Source organism: Apteryx rowi, unplaced genomic scaffold, assembly GCF_003343035.1.
Source record: "Apteryx rowi isolate R43461 unplaced genomic scaffold, aptRow1 scaffold_230, whole genome shotgun sequence".
NCBI classification, from domain to species: domain Eukaryota; kingdom Metazoa; phylum Chordata; class Aves; order Apterygiformes; family Apterygidae; genus Apteryx; species Apteryx rowi.
In genome coordinates, this window is record NW_020448642.1 from 1,214,063 (window position 1) to 1,236,513 (window position 22,451).

At 40.7% G+C, this 22,451-nt stretch overlaps 1 long non-coding RNA gene across 4 annotated transcripts in view; it reads right to left on the reverse strand.

Annotated features, from left to right (window-relative positions):
- Positions 1 to 22,451, reverse strand: part of LOC112966048 — a 43,328-nt gene that overhangs the window by 12,692 nt on the left and 8,185 nt on the right. For 3 of the 4 annotated variants that reach the window (XR_003253482.1, XR_003253481.1, XR_003253483.1), the window contains exons 3-7: positions 15,543 to 15,681; positions 14,413 to 14,454; positions 13,718 to 13,867; positions 9,353 to 9,480; positions 1,895 to 4,883 (exon numbers count right to left, since the gene is read on the reverse strand). This is a non-coding gene — a long non-coding RNA (uncharacterized LOC112966048). The remainder of the gene's footprint in view (positions 1 to 1,894; positions 4,884 to 9,352; positions 9,481 to 13,717; positions 13,868 to 14,412; positions 14,455 to 15,542; positions 15,682 to 22,451) is intronic. The other variant, XR_003253480.1, reaches the window with a different exon arrangement.

A 22,451-nucleotide genomic window follows, 5' to 3' on the forward strand; every position in this document is an offset into this window, starting at 1 on the left:
AAAAGAATTTTCAATGGCATGGCATAACAGGATATTTTCCATCTATTCTAAGGAATGTTTTTTTATTATCTTCTTTTCAGAATTAAATCTATCAATGATACAGGAAAATCCACTCTAATTGGATGTTTGTAATAATTCCAAAAGCAGTTTAGGTCTGTTGGTCAGGCAGCAAAGACTGGCCTAGCTATGCTGAGAATCAACAGAGCAGTGACAATTTCTATCACATGTGCATCTGGCTTAGGATTTCTTTCCTCCCATTCCACAAGAACCAGAGAAAGGAAATGGAGATCACCGCTATGCTACCAGGAGTGGCTATGGTTCATAAAGTTACCTTTGTGGAGTGCTCCAGAGGCAATAGTCTAGCTTCTGGGAACTGTAAATTGCTCATCTACTCCTTACTAGGGTCTAGTCACCTGCTGCAAGTAATTCATACTTCTTACATATTACACTTAATTACTTAGCTGGAAAAGCTATCTGCAACACTAGGATTAGGGCTTCTCAGCTGATACTTAGAAAGGGGGAAGCATTTTTTTTAAATGTTCATCCTTTCCCAGGCATGGTTGGTTAAATAATGAGATTCAATATAACATATGGAGGGAACACTGACCTATCCTCCTTCCACAGCATCTGATTAAGGGATATACAACCGCAATAGAGAATAGTTTCTACATATAAAGTTGGTGCCCATTCATCTGCTATGAACTAAGCAGGAGGTTGATTTACTGCAATATACTTATGTAATTGTTGTGATGTTTTAATTGTATCATACTATCACAGGCATTTAGTCTCTCTGTGAATAAAAATTAAGCTAACCAGCTGTGCTTTTACTTAGTCTTTAGTGCCCTACCATTCCCTACCTACAGCCTTTTGCTTACTTAACTATCAATAAAAAATCCTCCCCACACCAAATATGGCATTAAAATGGTCATATATGAAAATCCAAGCCCTAACACCATACTGAATATTTAAGGAGGGTGAGTGATTGCCTGTCACTGGAGCCAAAATTCACACTCCATTAGTTTTCCAGGAAGCAGAATTAGCTCCATGCAAATATTTCAAAATGCTACCCATTAAATGAGTGCTAAAACTATATGACAGTTAGCTTGAGTAGATGTGCCCAAGCTCTGGTGTTACATGGAGAATGCCTGCAGTCATACTGACCACAGCGTGGACTGCAAACCCCCCTTAGGCCAGGATAAATGCGCTTCAATGCCATGCTGCCCCAGCTATACTACTCGATACACTCCATTAGCTAGCTTAAAGCTATATTTGTCTCATTTCTGCCTTCCTACCACAGCCTTCACTTCTCTTTTTCCCAGTTTAAATGGATTAGGTGAAGAAATGATGAACTGAAAGAATGAAACTGTGCCTACACTTCTTACAAACCACAGCAATAGCCCATTCTTATTGAGGGAACTGTTGTCCTGTATTCAAAACACACATGACGTTCACTTCAGAAGAGAAATAAACCTATTAATAAGTTTAATGCGCCCTTGTAGATGAGGTGGGCTTCTCCTTGTTTGCTACATGCAGGAGAGCTTTCCTGGTTAACAGTGGTAAGTGGAGGACATTTCTTGCTCCCAAACCCTGGAAGACCAGCTCACACACTAGCCTCCATAGCTAGGTAGAGACACAGCCTCTTCAAATTCAGGCAACCTGTGGAATGTAGTACAGGACTAGTCAACCTGAAAAGCAGCCAGTATGTTTTTTTTTAATATAGCCAGAAGGATTATAAGAGTTCAATAATTACCTTAAAACCACTCTAAGGCAAGCAAGGTTAAACTAAAAGCAAATAAAAGCATCTGTTTACAAAATCCAAACAAACAACAGAGTTGCACACTTTGTAGGAGCAAATAAACAGAAACAAAAGGGGGATAAAAATGTGTGTCTCTACCTGGAGTGTAGGTTATGCTGAAGGAGGCCTGGCCCTTGAGCGCAGTGCAGCTGCAGTCGCTGATGGGTGAGGAGACAGCCACAGCTGTCCCTGTGTGGATCAGTGACAGGTGAAGGGGAAGCAAGGAGAGGAGAAAGTCTTGAACACAAATGACTGACAAAGGTCCAGGTTGCAGAGAGGACTCCTGATTCCTTTCTGCAAATGTAGCCTGAGCACTGTACAGGAACTGGTCCTCAGCCAGAGTTGCTGTGAAACATCTACCAGGTTATGTACCATATCACAAAGTTGAGAAATATTTAGAGTTAGGTCTATGTACATTAAGGTGTTACATTAGTTATTTAAAGTGATTTGGATTTTTCTACATGTACCCAAGACCCATTAACAAATCACTTTTTTGTTTTATTCTATGTATGATGGAAATGCATTTATTATAATAAGGACTATTCATGGTAACAAAAATTTTGACTTAGAGCAACCACTGAGATATCAGGTTATATCTTACTCCAAGACAGGGTTTCCAGCCTGTTATTTACAACATATTGGTTATAATTTGCAAGTCATGATTACAGGTTTGCCTGAGGCTCAGCAGGTTTTCTTTGTCTTACCACAAGGCAAAGAGCTTTCCAAGCCAACATTGCCATCTGAAGAGACATCTTCCACCCAAACCCCATGCAATCAACTTTCACACAGGCTTGGCCACATCTGCAATGAATGCACCTCATTCCAGTTTGGACGTTCTGGGGAAAAGCACTGAAATGCCAGGGTCCCTGTGCGTGGCCCAGAGATTAACATCATATCCATAGAATAACCTTATGTTAACTAATACCCCAAATATTACTCAGCACAAGCCAGGATAAATACTTCCATTTGCTTTTATGTTAATTTGCAGAGGCCAAAAATAATAAGGCAGTTCAAAAGCTTTTTAAAGACAGAATTGAAAGAAACCCAAGCTCAACACAGTTAAGTAATCTCTCTGTATCTATCTGACAAGCTGTATATGAATGTATATGAATGAGTTTTCCTTCATCCTTCAAGGTCCTTCTTGAGCCTGTTTTCTTTTCAATTGCCAGCTCCTTTCTTGGGGTTCCCATGAAATTATTTTGTCAGATCTTCCCCTTGGTCTTAAATCATGCTAATCTGCAGTTTATTCAGGAGGTAACTTTGACAATGTGTCTCACAAACCCCTGACTCCTTCACCTCTGTAAAAAGAATAACATCCATTAATATACCATCTGCTAAAGTTGCCTTAATGATTATCAAAGAATCAGCCCTCAACTGCTTTTTTTTTAAGGGATATTGTGGCATACTAGAGGACATCACTTTTGGATAGTTTCCTAATTGCTTGCCCTGCAATGTGTCTATTGACAGATGTTTGGATGAGCACAGCAGGTGGTCCGCTTGCATCAGTGGGGACTGTGGCTGCAGGACTGTTCTTCAGGTTCCTTGTTAGTTTTACTTTGACCTACATGGTCATCTTATGAACTTCCTTTCATGTAAAAGTATTTCCCCAACTTCACTGTGAGCTTCATCATAATTATTCATCTATATCTTTTTTAAGTTTCATTTTAATAAGAAAATAATTTAGTAAGTAGTGTCATTTTCAGATTCAAGAAAGCCTTATCAGCTTCTATTAATGCAATTCATGGGCCCAGAGGCAAATCATTATTAGAAAGCAGAGATCTAATTGCAGAGACAGTTTTTCTATTTCTCCTTTCTTACAAAGACTTTTGGGTGTTGATGAAGAAACAGAAGTGCTCAAAAGCAAAGTAGCAAAATGCAAAAAGTCGTTAAAAGTTACAATTCACATTTACTTTCAAGAGAATATAGTTTTAAGACTTTAGATCCCTCTCTGAAATTCTTCAGAATTTTTTTGTGGTTACATTAATTAGCTCTATGCTTCATTCTCTTACCTGAAGTATAAAAACTGAAACTATTTGAATTTGTGGAAATTCTGACAATATACATCAGTTTCCTCATATTTTTTCCTGTACTACTGCATTCACATTTAAGTGCAAGCCTTAACAAACAAAAATACATTGGAAATGAAATACAGCTGAGCAATCATTCCTGAAGATAGAACAGAACTGCTTGTCGATAACTGAGAAGTGCATTAATACGAAGTTTGGCAGAAGTTATCAGAGAGATACCGAGTAGTTTGTACCAACTATTTCAAAAACAGTTAATACACAGTGCATTCTAAATATAAGGCACTATGTGTGGGGAAAACTGACATTTCTATAGTGAGTTACCATATGAAGCAGGAGGAAAAAAAAGTTATGAAAACTGCCTGTCAAGACATTTATTCTAGTGATATCTGCTAATGCTGAACTGAAAAAACAGCAGCATCAATGGTGTGTTCTTAATACATGATTTAGATCAAAGGAAGTGATGGTAAGTGATGGGAAGCAATTTGCTTCCATTAATGTTACTATTACGTTTTTTAAGGTCCATGATGTATTGTCTATTTGTTTTAGCATATTTTATTGAAAAAAGCCTTCAGCTGTCATGAGACAGCATGGAGTGAAGCATACAGAGTAGCACTGCTGTGAACAGAGAGGAGCTGAATGATAGGAAAATATTTCAGGGCTCAGTTTGTGACCTTATTTATTACTAAGACTGGTAGGGGGATAAGGGGAGGGAAGGTGGTAGGAGAGATATTTCACAACCATGTATACTGCGCATCAAGCTGTCCTCCTGCCCAGCTGAAACAGGGCTCGCGCTCTCTAAGAGAGCATTGGCTGTTACTCCAAAGAGATCAGTTGATAGGAATTTTCCAACATGGAGCAGAAAATATCTTAGATGTTTCTGCATCATTAAAGAAAAAGACACAGCCCTACAGTTTCTCCTACCCCTTCCCCACCTGGTGTCTTCGCTGGTCCCATCGATGAGCTGTTGTTGTTTCCAGTGAAGAAGACTCTTACACCCTACCTGAACAAGCATTGCATCCAGAGTGTAACTGGAATAACTTGTCAAAGCCATGAATAACCAACTGTGAAAGTAAATAACACAGGGAATACATGAGCCTTTGTATGGCAAACACAAGAACCAACCTCTGGGAAATGGTAGAAGGAAAAGAGCTTTGAATGAAGTGGCTAGGGGGTATGAAGAGAGGAGCACTTCATGGTAAACCTTGATACACAGACCTAAATCTGACGTTAGCTATGTCATTTATTATATGAGAGCAAATGCAAATCAGCAGATAAGATGCCAAGGTAGGGGGAATGAGGAAACCTGGATCTGTTCCTATTTCTTACTGTTTACATGTTCTTCAACCTTTGTGCCACAGCTTCTTTTTATGTAAAAGTGGAAATACAACCAACCAACCTACCAAAAAGAGCCCTTGGGCTCCTTTATGAAGCAATATGAAATCTTTACAGGATCTTAGCAGGCATCTCAGGAGAGAGAATTTCAACACTGATCTCATATGAAACACTGGAGAAGTATTGGAAAAAAGACAAAAATATGTCACAAATGGGATGCATAACTCAAACTTATGTTGCAGCACGGACAACACTATGACTATCATTTGCAGCTAACAGTTCTATATGAGGCTTCAAACCCCATATTCTTAGTTGTTTTCTGCAGTCTTCCTGGACTGCTGGAAGTTATGCAAACGTTCACAGGGAAAACTATTTTGTTTTTACAATAAAAAATGTTCTTAAACCCTAGCCAGGACTACTTCTCTGTTGTCGTTCCAGCAGAAAGATGAGCACCTTCTCAACACCCAGTCATTCCTTACAGCACCAAGCATCCTCCTTTTTCTGTCTGCAGCAGCTGTTCATATAACGCATGCAGTCTGTCTGCCAAAGCTGGTGAAATTATGGCCCTATCATTGAATCAGGATTTTAATTCCAGGGTGCTATTTCTGCAGCAAAGCTTGGCTGTATATGGGGTCACTAAAGGAGAAAGGCTACAGGATTCCCCAGGGACATGGCTTTACTTCTAGCTATGTATTTTCAGCTGAGATTACATCTGTGTGTTGGTCTTCCAAGAAGCAGCAATGCCCAAGGAAGCTTTAAATGAGGTGATTTAGGTAGTTGATGTGTGCAGGAGTCACCTACAAGCACAGGCTAAATCAGTCCAGGCTGAACTTCGTACAGTTGTACTTAGATGRTTATTGCTATCTCCATTAGTTAGGCTAATGTACGTGTATGCTCTAAGATATCTGACTTTTAGTTATGGCTCTCACCACTTCATCATCTGTCTTCCTTTTTAGGCGGTAGCATGCTTCATAATAATAGCAGCTAATAACCAAAAAAAGTCAGAAACTGAACACTATAAAGAGTGGAAGGAAAAAAGCACATGAGTTTCTTCAGTGCTGTTTTCCATTGCCTATGCAGATTATAGAGGTGAAGACAAGGAATCAAAAAATATACTTCCATTAAAGCATTTGGTGAAATTCATATTTAGGCTAAACAATTTTCTTCAGCTGCTGCAGGCTGCTCCACTGGAAATATTCAGAAATGTAACATGGCAGCACTTAAATATCAAGGCTAGTTCAAGTATTTGTTGCTGTAGCTCAGAATTATTTTAGTGTAGAACACGTCTGAGGGTATCTTGTTAAAGCACTACTGTATCTTTTATTATTTTATTTTATACATAAAAAGGGATCTCACCACAGATTTGCAAGGGGCAAAACAAAAGCCATTTAGAATTCTGTTTCTTTATTCAGCTTCGCATCTTATCTTCTTGCACACTTTTCCAGAAACGGTTTATTATCGGAATTTATATGCTATAACCTCTTTGCTTTAGCAAGGAGAAAAAAAAAGCTGAGATTTTTTACCTCAGTCTGTGAAAGCTGATGGACAGTTCACTTACCAAAGTGAATATATTAAAACGTCAGTGCTAGAGGCATGCTATGCAGTACTCGTCAAATGGAATGCCATGGCAATCACGGGGAAATTATCCTCTTAACCACATACAGTATAAGGTCTGTTACGGTGATGCCAATCCCAGCAAGTCATAACTAGAGGTGACATGGTCTGGATGCGCTCACTCTCGTCCAAGGTTTGTTCTCCATCAGGTTGAATCTCCAGTGAGAACCAGAGGCAAACCACACTCACTATTTTTATGTCTCTTAAGTGCAAATGTAAACTTCTAACTTCCGCAGCGTCCTGTGTCAGAGGTTCCCCAGCATATTTGCATGTTTCCTAAAAGTGATTTGTTCCATTTGTTTGGAATATGCCACACGCTAATATCCTTTGAGGACTCCTATTTATTGTGTTGCAAGTTACAATAAGCAGTTTTTCCTTAACCCTCTTCTTTATAACCACTAGCAATATTATAGATCTCTGTCAGACCCTCCATGAGTCACCTCATTACTAGGCTGAAGAGTCCTAGTCTATTTGGTTATTTCCCCTTTGGTTTCACACCTTCACTCCCTCTTCTCTGCTTTTTCTGCTTCTGTTACACCTTTTCATGGTGCTGGAGCACTACAGTGCTATACAACAACAGAAGGGGCTTAGCACACCCTTCCCAGGTTTCCTAGCACTGGCTATGATTACCCCAATGCTTCATTTCTCCATGGAAAAAGGCAGCTCGGAGTCCATCACTGTAAAGTTAAAACTGGCTTTTTGCCCTCACTTTACGTTTATCTATGTTGAACTTCATCTGCTGTTTTATCACCCAGCATTAGGACRTCCTTCACATTTGGCCCATACCTTTACCTGGCTGCTTGTTTGGTCACTTTGCTTGTTCAGCCCCTTTACTGACATTATTGAATTCCAGCCCTCCCCAGCATCAAGTTGTATAAGCTTCTGCTGGTTGGTCTTCCTCCACTGTGAAAACAGGCCATGACTCCTAATTTCTCTTCCCTCTTCATTTAGCTGGTTATAGATCTATGAGAATTAATATCCATAGCAGCTTTGTTTCTTTAAGATCTTTGTTGCACGCCCCTTTGGTGATCTAACCTGGATATCCTATATTAGTGTGCCTGTTGACCTCTTCAGAAGAAAAGCTCCATGTTTGTGAGAAATAAGCTTTTGTGGTGTTTGCTCTTCCCCTATATATCATACCATGTGTGCACTAATCCTTTTCTTTAGTGCTGTTTCTACTGTTTTGCCTGGTACAGGCACTGCAGGTCTATTTATCTGTAATTTACCAGGYCTCCTCTGAAACACCTTCAAAAATTGGTGTGGTATTTATAACCTTCCTCCAAATGCYGATGAGGCTATAAACAATAGGTCATACATCACAGTTACTTCATTGCTGAGCTTCTTCAGAAAGCACTATGGACAGAATAAACTCCCCAGTCCCTGACACTTGCACATTTCAGAAGAATGTGAAGTTTCTGCTCTGTGCCTTACCAAATATCATTTCTATCAACACAGATAGAAATGTGCCTTTTCATTATGCGCTCTTCACCTTTTGCCGCCTCTGAACTGCACTGTTTCAAACTATTCGACCCAAGTATTGTTTTTAAGAAATCCATCGGCTTTAGGGGAACCTTAACACTGGTATCTCTGACTTACTTTGCCTGATGCCTCCAGTTTCTTTTCTGCTTTCTTATTTGTTGGCCAAAGTCAATTAAAACATTAAGAACCATTTAGTGCTTGTGAAAGCTGCTAGGCTAATAAAACCCATAATATTTATCCACAAACAAAGACTGCATGGGTAGCACCAGTAAAATACAAATTAGCCTTGACCTGAAGGAGCCTGGAGTGGAAAGCGAAACCCAACAACAGATTCTAAAGCCTGTAGGGACCATTATAAGGATCAAATCAGATTTCCAGCACAACTCAGGTCAAAGGCGTTCCTGATTCACTCCAATCAATCCTTGAATTATGCATTCATTTTTGATAATCAATATCAGGATGATTTTTAATGACAGGGTTACTGCTTCCCATCAAGGAGGATGGGTCTTTATAGAACTGTACATGTGATTCAAGTTAGCTATTTGTTTCCTGATTTAGAGCCTTAAGGAAGAAAGAAAATCTCACACTGACAAGAAATACTAATTAAAAGCATGTATTTTTAAAGTAATTCTCTTAAGCAATAATCCTGTAATCATAATTATTATTATTAGAATAATTATAATAATAATAAAGAATACAATATGTGCTTTCTTTCCCCCTAAAATTTACCTTTTCCTCTAATCTCCATTGCTGCCACTTTTAAACCTCCCTCTTTCCAATGCCAAGATGATGCCAATCAAACAGTCCCTCCCGTTCTGAGTAGTGCTGACTGATTCAACAGCAGCTGATGTCAGTGGGAATCTTTATTTCTCCACGTAAAAGTCAGAAAGTGCAGTCATATTTTCTCCAGAACTCTCTCTTGGGCCTATTTCTCATTTCCTAATCCCCAGGAATATCTGGTATTCAGGCTTTGTGGGTGGGTTATTGCAATACTAGAATGAAGCACAATGTGCAATACCAGTAAGACCAGTGGAGCTGGCAGCCCCACAGAGCAGCAGAAAGTGTGCACAGTCTCCTTAGCCCAAACTAAAACCATGCTTCTTACCCCAGAATTTCTGTGATCTTCTTCTTACGAGGTTCAACCTGGCTGGCTACTTTTTAAGCTCTGCACAACAATCTCGATCAATGGGACTGGCTTCAGAAAATCCCATTAGAGAAAAATTTCATTTCTCCCTGGAAAAGAGAAAACAAACATTGTAAATTGTCCATCAATTACTCACATGCAAATACCTGAGGTTCTTTTCCCCTCTGCAATTATAAAAGTTGTTCTGTGCAATAAAAGGTTATTAAGGCAATACTTAATGGCCTTATTCATAATTCTAAGCCAGCTCCATTTAAAATTTAAACCTGCCAGACTGTTTTGAGTGTTAATCATGATGCTTTAGAGTATAAAAGAAAGTGTGAGAACATCATAAATTTCAAGTATTTTCAGACATGTCTATTCCCATCATTTTTGTTACATCAGCTTTACCACTCACTAGCTCTCTCTCAGTTACATCATTCAATATTTTTCTAGCAATGCTTTCAGTCTGTTTTTCCCATTCTTGCTTGAATAACTCTCCAATTACCATTGTGGGCTCTTTTTTTTTTTTCTTTTTTTTTTTGCCTTTCTTGGAATCTACTTAGTTACCAGGATGGTCATCTAAAAGGTTTCAGAGCAAAAATCGATGCTATCAGGCCATTTACAAGGCAGCCTTCTTAGATCACTGGGCAAAGCCTGACTGCAGTCCTGCATTCACAGGAGCGGTCAGCACTACAGCCCTTCTCAGTACAGAGACCTTTAATCATTTCCCATCAAAACTTTGGTCTGAACTACAAACGTGTTTTCTATTTGGCTTTTTTTTTGTGTGTGTGGTATTGTGAAAGGCAGAAATCAACCCAGTAGAATCCAGTTTATGATTAACTTAAGCCAGATGATGTAGACCTTATCTCAGATGATAATTAGCAGGGTTATTTTTTGGAATATGTCCTGGTAACAAACCTGCACACACAAGTATATAGTTTCTCCCACTCTGAAACCTTTGCCAGCTTCACTTGAGAAGCATCTAAATTATTTGATCGAAGACATACTGGTGTATGAAAGGGACCAGAAAATAATAAAACACATTAATTTTTCTTTTGATTTCAGAAGCAGAAAGGTCTCCAGGAACAGAGCATGATATGGTTCACCAGTTTCAGTCTCACAAACACCACATCTACAGTTGAAAAAGGTCTTTAGATAGATTCCACTACAAAGCAATATGAATTGCTCCACAGGGGTTCAGCAAGTACTGGAATACATCCAGTTAGTTGCTAGGTAAATGCATTTATTTTTGTCTTCTAATTCATTTGTTTCTTTCCTGGATGAGTTTCTGTACAAGGAACAATATAACACATGAACACTACTGCAGCCAAGGCAATCTTTTTATTCAGGTAAWTGTTGGCTTTGCCATGGCTGCTTCTCATCTCTGCTGTTACAGAGTGACAAGGTGAAGGATCTTTGTGCTTTAAATTTCAGTATCTAATTACCTTATCACACCAGCTGGTTTCTCTTTTGTCCRTCTGATATGAAATACAGAAATTAAAGATTGACTATGGAGTGTCTCTAGTTCAGATGGGAAGAGAATGATGATTAAAGTTCCTTTCCTCAGATATACTAGAACTCCCTGATCAGGGCTGAGCCTCTGAGAGGCCATAAACATCAGAGATGTGGTTCTTCCTTCCCTATTTGTTAGCCAGCAGGAACAACCGGACAGGCAGAGGACAAAGCACGGGACATCCCACGAAGAAATGAAATGGGAAGAAGGACCAGATTGTTGCTGCCACTTGTAATATTTATTATAGTTTAATACAGAAAAATGCTGTTTTTACAAGACAGCTGAGRAGTACCATGTAAGACCTAAATTCACTTAATTTATCCCTAGACCAAGAACAATATCTCAAAGAAGACTTTAAGGATGTTTTTCTAATTCCCAGTATAAGTAGCATAGGGTCAGATTTGGGTGCAGTGATAAATATCTGCTCCTCTGCCCCTAGTCATTCTACAGTGAACAGCGAAAGGGGTATGGATCACAGGTTTTCTTTTGCACTTGTGTTGCAAATGCAGTCGCAGTATTCCTTTTAAAAAAACAAAAATTTAGTTCCATTTAGGTCAGGAAGATATGGTTGGAAGCAAGCATTGTATGAACAAGAGCACACTTTGCTTCAGATTTTTTTTTTTTCCTTAACTCTCATACGCTGTGATCTGTTCCCCAGTTCAAATCATTTTGCTAACTAAAAGAAATGAGTGAGCTCCTTCAGAGACGGCCCTGAGGAAGTGCCTTATGCAGCTGTGTAGGGGCAGAACAAGCAGGAGGCTAAAGCTGCTGTGCTACAAAGCAGTAGCATGCCTTATCTTTACAGTCTTTAAAAGCCATTTTTCAGAAGCAATATGAATATATATTGAATTCTATAGAGGGATTAAAAACATTACAGAGAGTGCTTTTCTATTAAGTAATATGATAACGTTTCACAAAGGAAGGGCTCTAAGTGCGCTGTTCAATTTGCTGGTGGAAATGTAGCCCCAGAGATGTGCTAGGCATCATTCAGCACATTGCTGATCTAGCCTTGCTTCTCTCTGCTCTTTCTAAGAGCTGGCCAAATTTCATAGCTCTATCACATGCTGTCCTCAGAGAGCTATCTTTGTGTCACCTCACATCCAGACTCCTTCAAAGGACTTTGTTTTTTTCAAAGCTTGTTTTTTCAAACATTTCCAAACCTGCAAGATGGAATTATAAAAAGCAGAGCAAAAATTGCACAACCCCTTTCCTTCTCAAGAGGATTCTTTTTCTAACTGCTGCATATCAACARGCAAACCCAAGAGACCTGTACCATACGAGTGTGCAGATTACACACATTTCCAGGAAGATAATGTCCATTTAAGGTACCAGAACTGTTTTTTCACTTTATTCTATATGCTGGCATATAGAATATCAAATATAAATATAAATAGTCTAAAACATGCTTTATATCAGACATGGCAGTGAAGCTAAAGTTTAACACAGCTTTCACCCCCAATGTATTAGATAACCTATAACAGTGAGAGAAGAGGGTTCAGAACACAATAGGAAACCTATCTCGCACTAGGCTATTTCAATACGGATTTTCTTCTCAGGTGTAATCAAAATTCTCCCATTAACTCCTCAGAGACACAAGATACCTATCAGTCTGTTGTTGGGCTGTTCAGAGCAGAGTTTTCCTCTTCTGCTTGCAGTGGAAGCAGCTTAGATATTTAGTAATAAAGGTCTTCTCAGTGTTATTTATTCCAATTACAGGCCCATGGGCCAAACAAGTGTCCTGTCTGGTGAGCTAGGCAACAGTCTCACTGCTGTCATCACCATGGGCTGTACCTGCAGCACTGTGCTATGTTATCCATGACTATTTGGAGGTCCAGTTACTGGTGGGCTTATTACACAGCTCAAGACAAAAGAAAACAACGCAACCGGCTCCTCTGCCTCTGTGCCTGGGCTTGGGTTGATAAGTCCTGGAAGTTCCTTTGTTTGCAGAGCAGATCTTACCAGAACTTGCCTCCAAGTATTACTTACGCCACAGTTTTAATTGCTTAGTTTTGCCATTAAGCCGTGGGCCATCAAGTTTTAATGCAATCCGGCACTGTTGATTAAAACAGCGTGTTATTTCCTGAATGTCAAACAACATATGACAATAAAATAGGCATAAAAGATTAGGCAAACAAATGTTAAGCTGCTTCTGCACTGAATGCAAAGCACAAATGGCTAAACTTTGAATGCTTTTGCATTTGTTCGATGCTTTGTAACATTAAAATTGATGATGGTAATTAGTTTGCCTTTCAGAAGAATGAAATTTGAATATTCCTGAAGCCTCCTAGGCTCAACAGCTTCCAGCTAGAGGGTATTAACTTGGCTTTCTATGGCTCTTCTATTAATGCTAGTACTGTATTTTTTCAAGCAAAGACTGAAATAACCCCAAAACTCTTAAGTATTTTCTTAAACCAAGATCAGACATTCTTGATGAACAGCTTACACTGGTTGGCATTCATCTTATCTAACAAGAACATCATAAAGTAACCCAAGTCATCCTGAGCTCCACTTATACTCAATAGACAGCAACAGGTACCTCAAGAAAATGACTCATCCAGAGATGTAACTACAGTAGGTCTGATGAATTACCTTCCAGAGGGGCTGTTTCTCTCCACTGATGTAAATAAAGCCTAGGGCAACTAACTTAGACTTAACAAGTTAACGTTCAGACACACATTTGGTGACATCTATTTTCATTTTTTCTGAAAATATTTATTATGTATGTATTAGAGCACTTCATATTAAGAAAAGCTCTTCAGAAGTATGGCAGAGCTAGCTGGCTGCAAATTTGCTTATTACCTCAGTTTCTCTAAAGGGGTTAAATATGTTATTACCTTCACCCCCGATACACTTGCAGTTCTCTTCAGTAATGTCTGCTCCCAGCTGAATCACTACTTCTAGGAGGAATCGGCATCCCTGAGGGAACCCAAACACAGTCACGTTCCTTGACTTTGAGGATTTCTGGACACCATCTGTAACCAGGACTGAGAAAATAAGCTACTGAAGAACAGAGAGATTCAACATCCTCCAGAACTGAAAATCTCTGGAAAGGAAGGTTTAAATCATACTTCTCATTTTGTATCTACAAACAGTTCTTGGCAAAGAAAGACTGCTGAAAAGAAGACTTACTTTCTCAAAAAAGCTGGTGTTTTTTTAGTGGCTTTCCTATATACCATGCTAACGTAAGCTAATCAAAAACACTGCTGCCATTAAGAGGCCTAATTCTCCCCTCCCTCTTTCTCACATCTCTCTGCCAGAGGTTATTTCTCATCTGTAAGTGGATTACCTGCTCCAAGCAATCACTGACCTTCCCAGGGTTAGGAAAGGTTTGGCAATTGTTGAAACTCTCACAAGAATCAGGGATGTCACACCACCATGCCCCAAGGTCAGGTGGGTGCACATGTGTGTGTTTTATTACATAATGCCATGTGTATGAGAGCTCTGAACCACTACAAACTATTTTGCATATGGAAGGGCTCTGAAGAAGGCAAATTGAAAGGAGGACTTGGGAATTACAGAACAGACTGACCTGGATCCCAGAAGGACAGCAGAACAATCAATCTGTATGTACCTAGAAGATAACAAAGGAATTAAACAAAGAGCCCAAATGGATTGGTTTTGTAATGAACTTTTGTCATACTAATCTAATGTCCTTTTCTGACATGATAATTAACCTTGTGGACTAAGGGGAAGCAACAGACCTGACGTAGAACCATAGAACCATCTCACATTACATTCTCATAAACAAGCTTTAGAAACACGGTCTAGCATTAGATATGGGTACATGGGCACAAGGAGTTGAAAAACTGCTTTTAGCACAGTAGTTACTGATGAGTCACTGTCAGATTGGGAGACTATCAAGTGGAGTCCTGGTGGTATCTGTTCTCTCACTCAATATTTTCATTAACAACTAAATGATGGGGAAAAAGTACAGAGTGGGTGACACCAAACTGGAAGTTGTAAATGCTTTGGAAGACAGGGTCAGAACTGAAAGMGATCAGTAATAACTTGGAGAGAAGATATAAAATCATTATGAAGAAATTCTGTAAAGACAAGTGCTAATACTACACTGCAGAAGGAAAAAAAATCAAATACAAAATGAGGAGCACCTGACTGGCAAAAGACCTAGGGGTTAAAATGGGTTCAAACTCACTTATGCATCAGTAGCATAAAGATGTATAAGCCTGGGTCACAGTTGGAGGAATACTGTTTGTGAGGGACATAAGGAACAATCCCACTCTTCTCAGCCCCAAGGTACTACTATATGATGTTCATTTTGGGGTGTTGCACTTAAAAGAAAAGGTGGAGGTAATTTCGAGGGAATTAAGAGGAGAAAAACTAATGCTCAGAAAAGACGACCCATAAGGGAGAGGGATGGCCACACTCCTCCCCTCTGAGTGAGCACTGAACAGCCTGCAGACTGCACATCCTCGTAGGCTGCTCCTGGTTATAGTTCTCCTGCAGATACTGTCTTCTTCCACAAGAGCCTTAAGCTCTTTCTTTACAGTTCACCTCCCCATGCTGTTTCTGACCTTTAAATTGTTCCTTTTGCTCATTTGGCAAGGAAGGAAACGTATTTTCCTTCTAATGAAAGATTTCTAGCCTCGTTTGATGGTCTATCTTCTAGGCTTCCCACTGGTCTTTCCTCGCTTTTCTTACCCTCTTTACTGGAGCACTCCACTTCCCATGGGAGTTCAGGTCACTTTTAGTCATCCCCTAGCACCTCTGCTTCTTGGTCATCCATTCCCTCTCATGTTTCCCATGTCCCCTTTCTTCCATCTTAGGCATTGGGCTAAACCTGGTTTATGGAAAAAAGGTCAGCAAGCCTGTGGCAAAAGCCAGGTGAAGAAAAGCACCAGCCTCAAAGTTTGATGGTCTAAACTGAATTAAAATGTGCTTCAGGATTTATGTGGGCAAAACCGGAATCACAGCTCCAACAGCAGCTAAGAGTTGTTAGGAAAGAGGATGAATTTCCCACTCCAGAAGCCAGGCAGAGCAGGTTTTTACCCCTCCAGTGACCTATATGCTTTTGGATACTACATCCTGGTAGTGCACTTCATAAATACTTGCTTGTTTCTAAACTGTGCAGCATAGACTTTTGCTTAGAAATGGTGCTGTGGATTCGTAGTTCATCAATGCTACCTCGCTCACAGTCTCCCCTAAGACCTCCAAAAGGGATCACCCCACACGCCGCTGGCACGCAGCTGAGTCCCTGCCACAGCTCCCACCCCTGCTATTCTTGGATTTTGTGAATGCCGCTGGTTTCTGCACCACTGGGCAGAGCTGCGTGGGCATGTGGGAGGGACGAGAGCAGCCTCAGTGAGGCCATCACATATAGGGCTGTTTTCCTTACTATATACAGATTTTTTTATTTTTATTTTTTATTTTTTTTTGCCAACTCCTGCTTTTCTTCTTTGAGAAATCCACAGGGTTTCCTCACTTCCACCGCTGTTTTAGTCTGGGGCCAGGATGGTACATAAAAACAGACTCGTGTTATGGCTAAAACGCACCTTTACACAATGTTCCTCATGCTTAGTGCATGTGTCAAGGATTCATTCCTTGGTTCAGGTCTAAATGTGTTGTTCATATGGCTGAGCAGGATAATGGCATTCGAGTCAGGAAGGAAAGAATGAATCATTATTCTTTACAGAAGTCCTGACCCCACCATCTCCCTGGCAAATGAATGTAATGCTTTCCAGGGCTCTTACACTGATATGTTTGTGAGCCATCAATTATTTACATACTTGGTCAATAATTTAAATGTCCTGGAATGTGCATATTACAAAATAACTGCCTTTGTTCTTTAAATCTGCAAGGATACCCTGCTGGCACCAGCACAATTAATGACTTAATAAAACCTACACGGGAAAACTGAAACACTGGATTTTGTTGCTTTGGTGGTAACTGAACTGACATCTACACTTTGAAAGTTATCTTTGAAAGAATACATTAGGTATACACAGAAGTTTTAGTAAATTGGAAGCAACATACCTCAGGGTTAAAGCGAATCTGCTACATCAAGATAAAAAGAAATGTCAGTTTCCTTTAAATAAGTTACAGAAAGAGCAAGAAAACACTTTTAATGGTGCTGTTGCTTAACTACCTTAGCCATTTGCATATGAGCGTCAGTCGTGCTGGAGATTAGACGAAGGCAGTGCGACTGAAGTGATGCTCCTCYGGTGCAGCAGCGTCCATGGCCAGTGGGGAGGGCACAGGATCGCAGCCAGGCTGCGTCTGTCCTGAGAGGGACACAGTGCCTTCGGAGAGCCTCATCCCCCCTTTCCTCCTCAGCTGGAGAGAGGTGGCAGGCGAGCAATGTAGGTCGTTCACACCAACACACCACCTTCCTAAAACGGTGCCTACACGAGCCCTCCATCTTTTTGACAAGGCACCTGGACAAAGGGTAGCTGGTGTTTGTCCACAGGACTTTTACAGTTGCTGTGTCGAGGTGTTTTACAAATTAGAGTTTCTATAGAATAGGAAAATTAAACCTGGWTAAACCTTCTCCTGAAAAATAAATGGATCAGCCTGAGGGTGAGGGATCTTCATGAGGGTGTTTGGGACTGTGATACCTATGATCTGAGCGCCTATCTTTCTCTTTCCTTCTTTTTTTTGGGATGCAAATCTAAATATTGAATTTCTACCGTCCAGTCAGTACATGCCCAGGGTTTATAGTCTATGCGAACACTATCAAACATCACCTGTGSAATTTCCTTAGTCCTCGTTAAAGAGATTAAATCTGATTTGTAATACTGCAGAACAGCATTTCTTCCAAAATCTTGCAGATGATAGGTCAGCTTTGGTCAGCAAAGCAAGCCCTCCCACTGCCCCCCCCCAAAAGAGCTCCTGCTGGAGCAGAAGAGCGGAAGCTGCCTACTTTCAGTGTGACCAGGACCACACCAACCACCTCACCAAGAGCATTTCAGTTGTAGACTGCTATAGCATAAGCATCAACAGGCACCAACCATGTTTACAAAGGGAAGGCTGAGACATGCACTTCCCAGAGACTGTCAAGACCTTTCTCAATACCTTTATCAAAACCTTTCTCAATAATAAGTTCTGCTTTACTGAAAAAGGGTCAACACAGATTTATTTTCAGGTCCAAGTAATAGCACAAAATAACGGTGACCAGCATGAAATCATTCCATTGTGCATGTTTCTCATTAAGAATTACAGTGACATGGGACACACGAAGAAAAAGGCAGTAGTTGTGTGAGTGTGGTAGGGCCATTGGAATCGTCTGTCCTATGGCTCACCTCCTGAAGGAAAGTGCCACTGTGGGTTCTCTGATGGCTGACAAGGGTTGAGCACCCACTGCTGTTTCTGTCAAAGCTGGGGTGGCACCTGATCTCATCACAACATCTCTTTGGATAAAGTCAGTAGGAGCTTAATACCTACATGGGTGGAATTAGTCAACGCGTTCAAAAGTTRTCTGGGCAAGAGGAGGAAAGGGCTGACTGACAGAAGTTTAATTTCTTTATTTTCTGAGATCGATTTGTCTTTAAAACCGGGCTTTTTATAAAAACCAACAAATTTACCTCAGGCTGCAGAAGTTTTACTCCACTGATGTGTTGTTACTATGTAGAAAACGCAGAAGCACTCTAGCTAACAAGGCCTTTAACAAATTCTTTCCTTCATTGTCCGACCCGGGGGAGGAAGCTGAGGTAATGCCACACGGCCAAAAAGGATGCTCTCCCTCTCTGCCTCGCCACCTCTTTACCCCTCTGCACTAGGTGCCTGACCTGCAGCTCACTGCGGCGAGAGCAGCACGTCAGAGGGCTCGGGAAAGAGGCAGGTGGTGTGACGTGTTTCCCCTTCAATCACCGCAGGAGAGGGAGGCAAACTCTCCGGAGGGGCCCCCGGGAGCACCCCGGGGTGACGGGTCCCGTGCAGCCCTCATTTTCCTGCGCTTAGGGRCATTTCTACTTCTTTTCCTTCTCCACACAGCTGGGGACGGGAGGGGACCCACCCAGCGCAGAAACCCACTGCGCTCAGCTGGCCCTGCTTGTCTGAGTTGGAGGCTTTATCTCCACCTGTTTCTCACCGAAACACAAAAACAGATACTGCTGCCAGGCTCTTTAATAGCCGCTTTTATTTACTGCAGGTAGTCGTACAGCTGTTTGGCTTAGAGAGATGGAAGATCAGCGGGAACACCCTGGTAGAGGGGGAAAGGTTATAACCCACTAAGATTTCTTCAGAAGGGGAAATTGGCTGATGAGGCTCTCACATTCTCTCTTAAGAGGCTTCCCCAGACTTAAAAACCACCAGTAAAAAACCCCAAGCACTTCTCCAGCATCAGTTCCCTGATAATTTCAGCACTGCTGGCACCACTGTGGGGTGGTCCTGGGCAGGCACTTGTTAGCCCAGCTCTGCTCCTGAAGGTACCCTAAGAGGTGAGGCCAACCTAAGCTTCTGCAGCAGGAGAGCTTTCCACACTGTCCCCATGCAGAAACGATCTCAAAACAGAGTCCCTTTTGTCCTAGAGCAGAGCATCTATGTGGGGGTTAGTCTGGCTCCGGTAGAGAGGGGTAATTATTCACCAAGGTTACATTCAGTGAGTTTCCCGTCTAGGTAAGTCCTTTGCCAGATGATTTCATTTTTAGATATGCTCATTTGCCCCCATGGCTTTGTAGCAGTTCCTGTCCTGCTAATCCAAAAAACTGCAGGCTCAGATGCACCCTCAGGGCTTGCCAGTGCTGACAATAGAGTCATTCACCTACGTTTCAACCCTGGTTGTTCGCGACTCCCCCTTCTCTGTGGGAAGTTAGCTGTGAGGCTAGAGTATCTCCTGAACTCCTCTTCTGTTTGTCCATCCGTTCCTGGAGTGCAACCTCTGGACCACTCTGCCCTCTGAGGCAGGGCATGATTTTTTTTAAATCAAGCACAACCTCTTCCACCCTTCCCTTCTGTTGGCACTTCTCCGTCTCTCACATTGGAAACGCTATCTTAGAGCAAAGAATCTTTCTGCCTTGATTTACCTTTGTCATTAAGCAAGTTGGATATTTTGTATTTCCAGTAAGCCAGTGAAGACATTTCTGAAATACAAGACTATGTTTAAGCCTCTTCAAGGACATATGAGCAGATTTCTACCAGGTGACTTTGTCTGGCAGTACAGGGCTTCTGGAGATTCATTATTCCTCAGTGGGATTAGCCAAATGTTCTGTTTATGGCTTCTGATCAGATAACTTTATTTGAATTACTGCTCAGTTTTCTAACTTGGTTCTAGAAACCTTCTGCATCTTTTCTTTAGTAAGTTATTGTTCAAAAGCTCCTTGCTAAGTTTCAATTAGCACAAAAAGCCAGATGGTATACTTAAATCAGAGGCTGCTAAGAAGCTTTTCATTTGAAACATAGCTGAGAACAGTGTTGAATAGCTAAATCTAAACAAAATAAAAAAATCAAAATAATCTAATCCTGAAAAATTGCATCCAAAGATCAAAAAGAGTTGGTCAAGGAGTTCTACAGATCGGACAATATGCCAATTTTCAGTAACTCATTGAATATTAGAGAAGTTCCAAAGGGTGGGAAGAAACTTAATATTGTGCCAATGCTTTTTAAAGGAAGTTAAAATAAATAAATATTAAACCATCATCTAGGCAGCAATCCCAGTCAAAATAATTGAATAGCTAATAGAGGAGATGATAGTTAATAGAATTAAAAAGTAGAGCAGATAACTAATGGCAGTTAACACAGTTACAGAAAATCAAATTTGCCCAGCAAATTACAAGTTTGATATTACAAGTTTGACTGTTAAAAATAAGAGGAAAGAAGAATCAAAACTGAACACCAGATTCAAAATGATAAGTACAGGTCCTATATGCAGGAAATCATAACTGAACAGGTGGCTTTTTAACAGATTCTCACAGGCATCCACATTCATTCTGCAACATTTTTATCAGTGAAATGGAGATATAAAAACTTACACTGATCCAAGTACGCAAATAATCCAAAGAATAGGGAATGGGAGCATTTGAGAAGAGAGACCCCCAGGGCACAACACTGGAGATACTTGCAAAACTGAAGGCAAAGAAGCAAAAACATGAAATCAGTCATCTAGAAAGAAAGGCTGCGGGCCAGACTTGCAGGCTGAGATCCTGTGTCCAGGAAAGAGCTGCTTTGACGAGAAATTGGTCATCACTGTGGACCATCGACTGAACAGGATCTCCAGAGCAACCAGCTGAAACAGATAGCATGATCCCACGCTGAGCAACGGAGGAATACAGGGCAGCAGCAAGGAGATTATTTTGCCTCCGTATTTTCTATGGGATGTGACTGCTATTCTGCTATTATCCTTGACTAATTCTCATGCTCACAATTGTGGAAAGAGGTTAATGGAGGTTAATAGACAAGAAAGCATTCAGAGGAGAGCCATAAGAACAAATGAAGGACTGGARAATAAGCTTTAAACACAGATATCAGGAGTTCTATGTCTTGATCAAATCTCACCTTGCTACGTATCTATATAATATATATTTATCTATATACAGAAGAAGACTCTAGATAGAAAGCCATGCAGTATAACAGGAGGTATAATTGTGGGAGGAACCTTAAGGTAAACAAATGCAGGCCAGAAATAAAAAAGTGCAAGACTTTAATTGTTCATGCCCTTAGATACTGGAACAGGTTTTCTGGTAGCCTGTCCATCACTCAAAGTTTTTTTAAAAAAATCAAGATGTAACTATTTTCCTCTAAAAATGTGCTTGACTTCAACTGAGAACCAGGAGAAGTTCAGGGCTGATGCTAGCTGGAAGATCAGAGTAGGTGAATGCAAAGGCTTTTTGGTGTTTGATAAATATTTGACTTTCTATACTAAATCCCAGCTCTTTTTAAGTCAGAGAACTTGGTCTTTGCCTCCAGGAGTGCCTCCAGATGGAATCTAAAAACTCCCTCTCCTYTCCCTCCTTCCTTGGGAGCCTGCCTGCCTTTGAGGTGGCCACCAGCAAAGGAGCCCACTAACACAACTGGCTAGAGATATCAGTGTTATCAAAATAACCAGTAGAAGAAAGTGACATTTTTTAGCATTTAATCAAACAGGTTTTTACTTCATACTGCTAATAGCTTTTTGTCAAAGAGTTCATAAAACAGTTAGGAAAACATTCTGTAACTTGCCATTCGCTCTTGCTGTGAATCACCCATCACTGATCCTGAGTTCACTGCACCCATTATACTCCAAACCATTAAAAAGACCGAAAGGCCAGACATTGGATTTGACATCCTATATGCAGCCCATGTACTGTGCACACTGTGAGCAGTGGTTCACAGAGCTTTTGGTGGAAAAGGTTTTCATTCCCTCCTCCCCCCATGCAAAAGAGAGAAAATTCCTCTGAACTATGTTTGCAATCTCATTAAATTGTTAGAATGGGTTTTTAAAAGCTAACTGCTGCCAGTCTCCAAGCTTTGTGATTAGTAATACATCTAAAATCTCTTAGAATCACAGAATCACAGAATGGTTGAGATTGGAAGGGACCTCTGGAGATCATCTAGTCCAACCCCCCTGCTCAAGCAGGGTCACCTAGAGCACATTGCACAGGATTGCATCCAGGCAGGTTTTGAATATCTCCAGAGAAG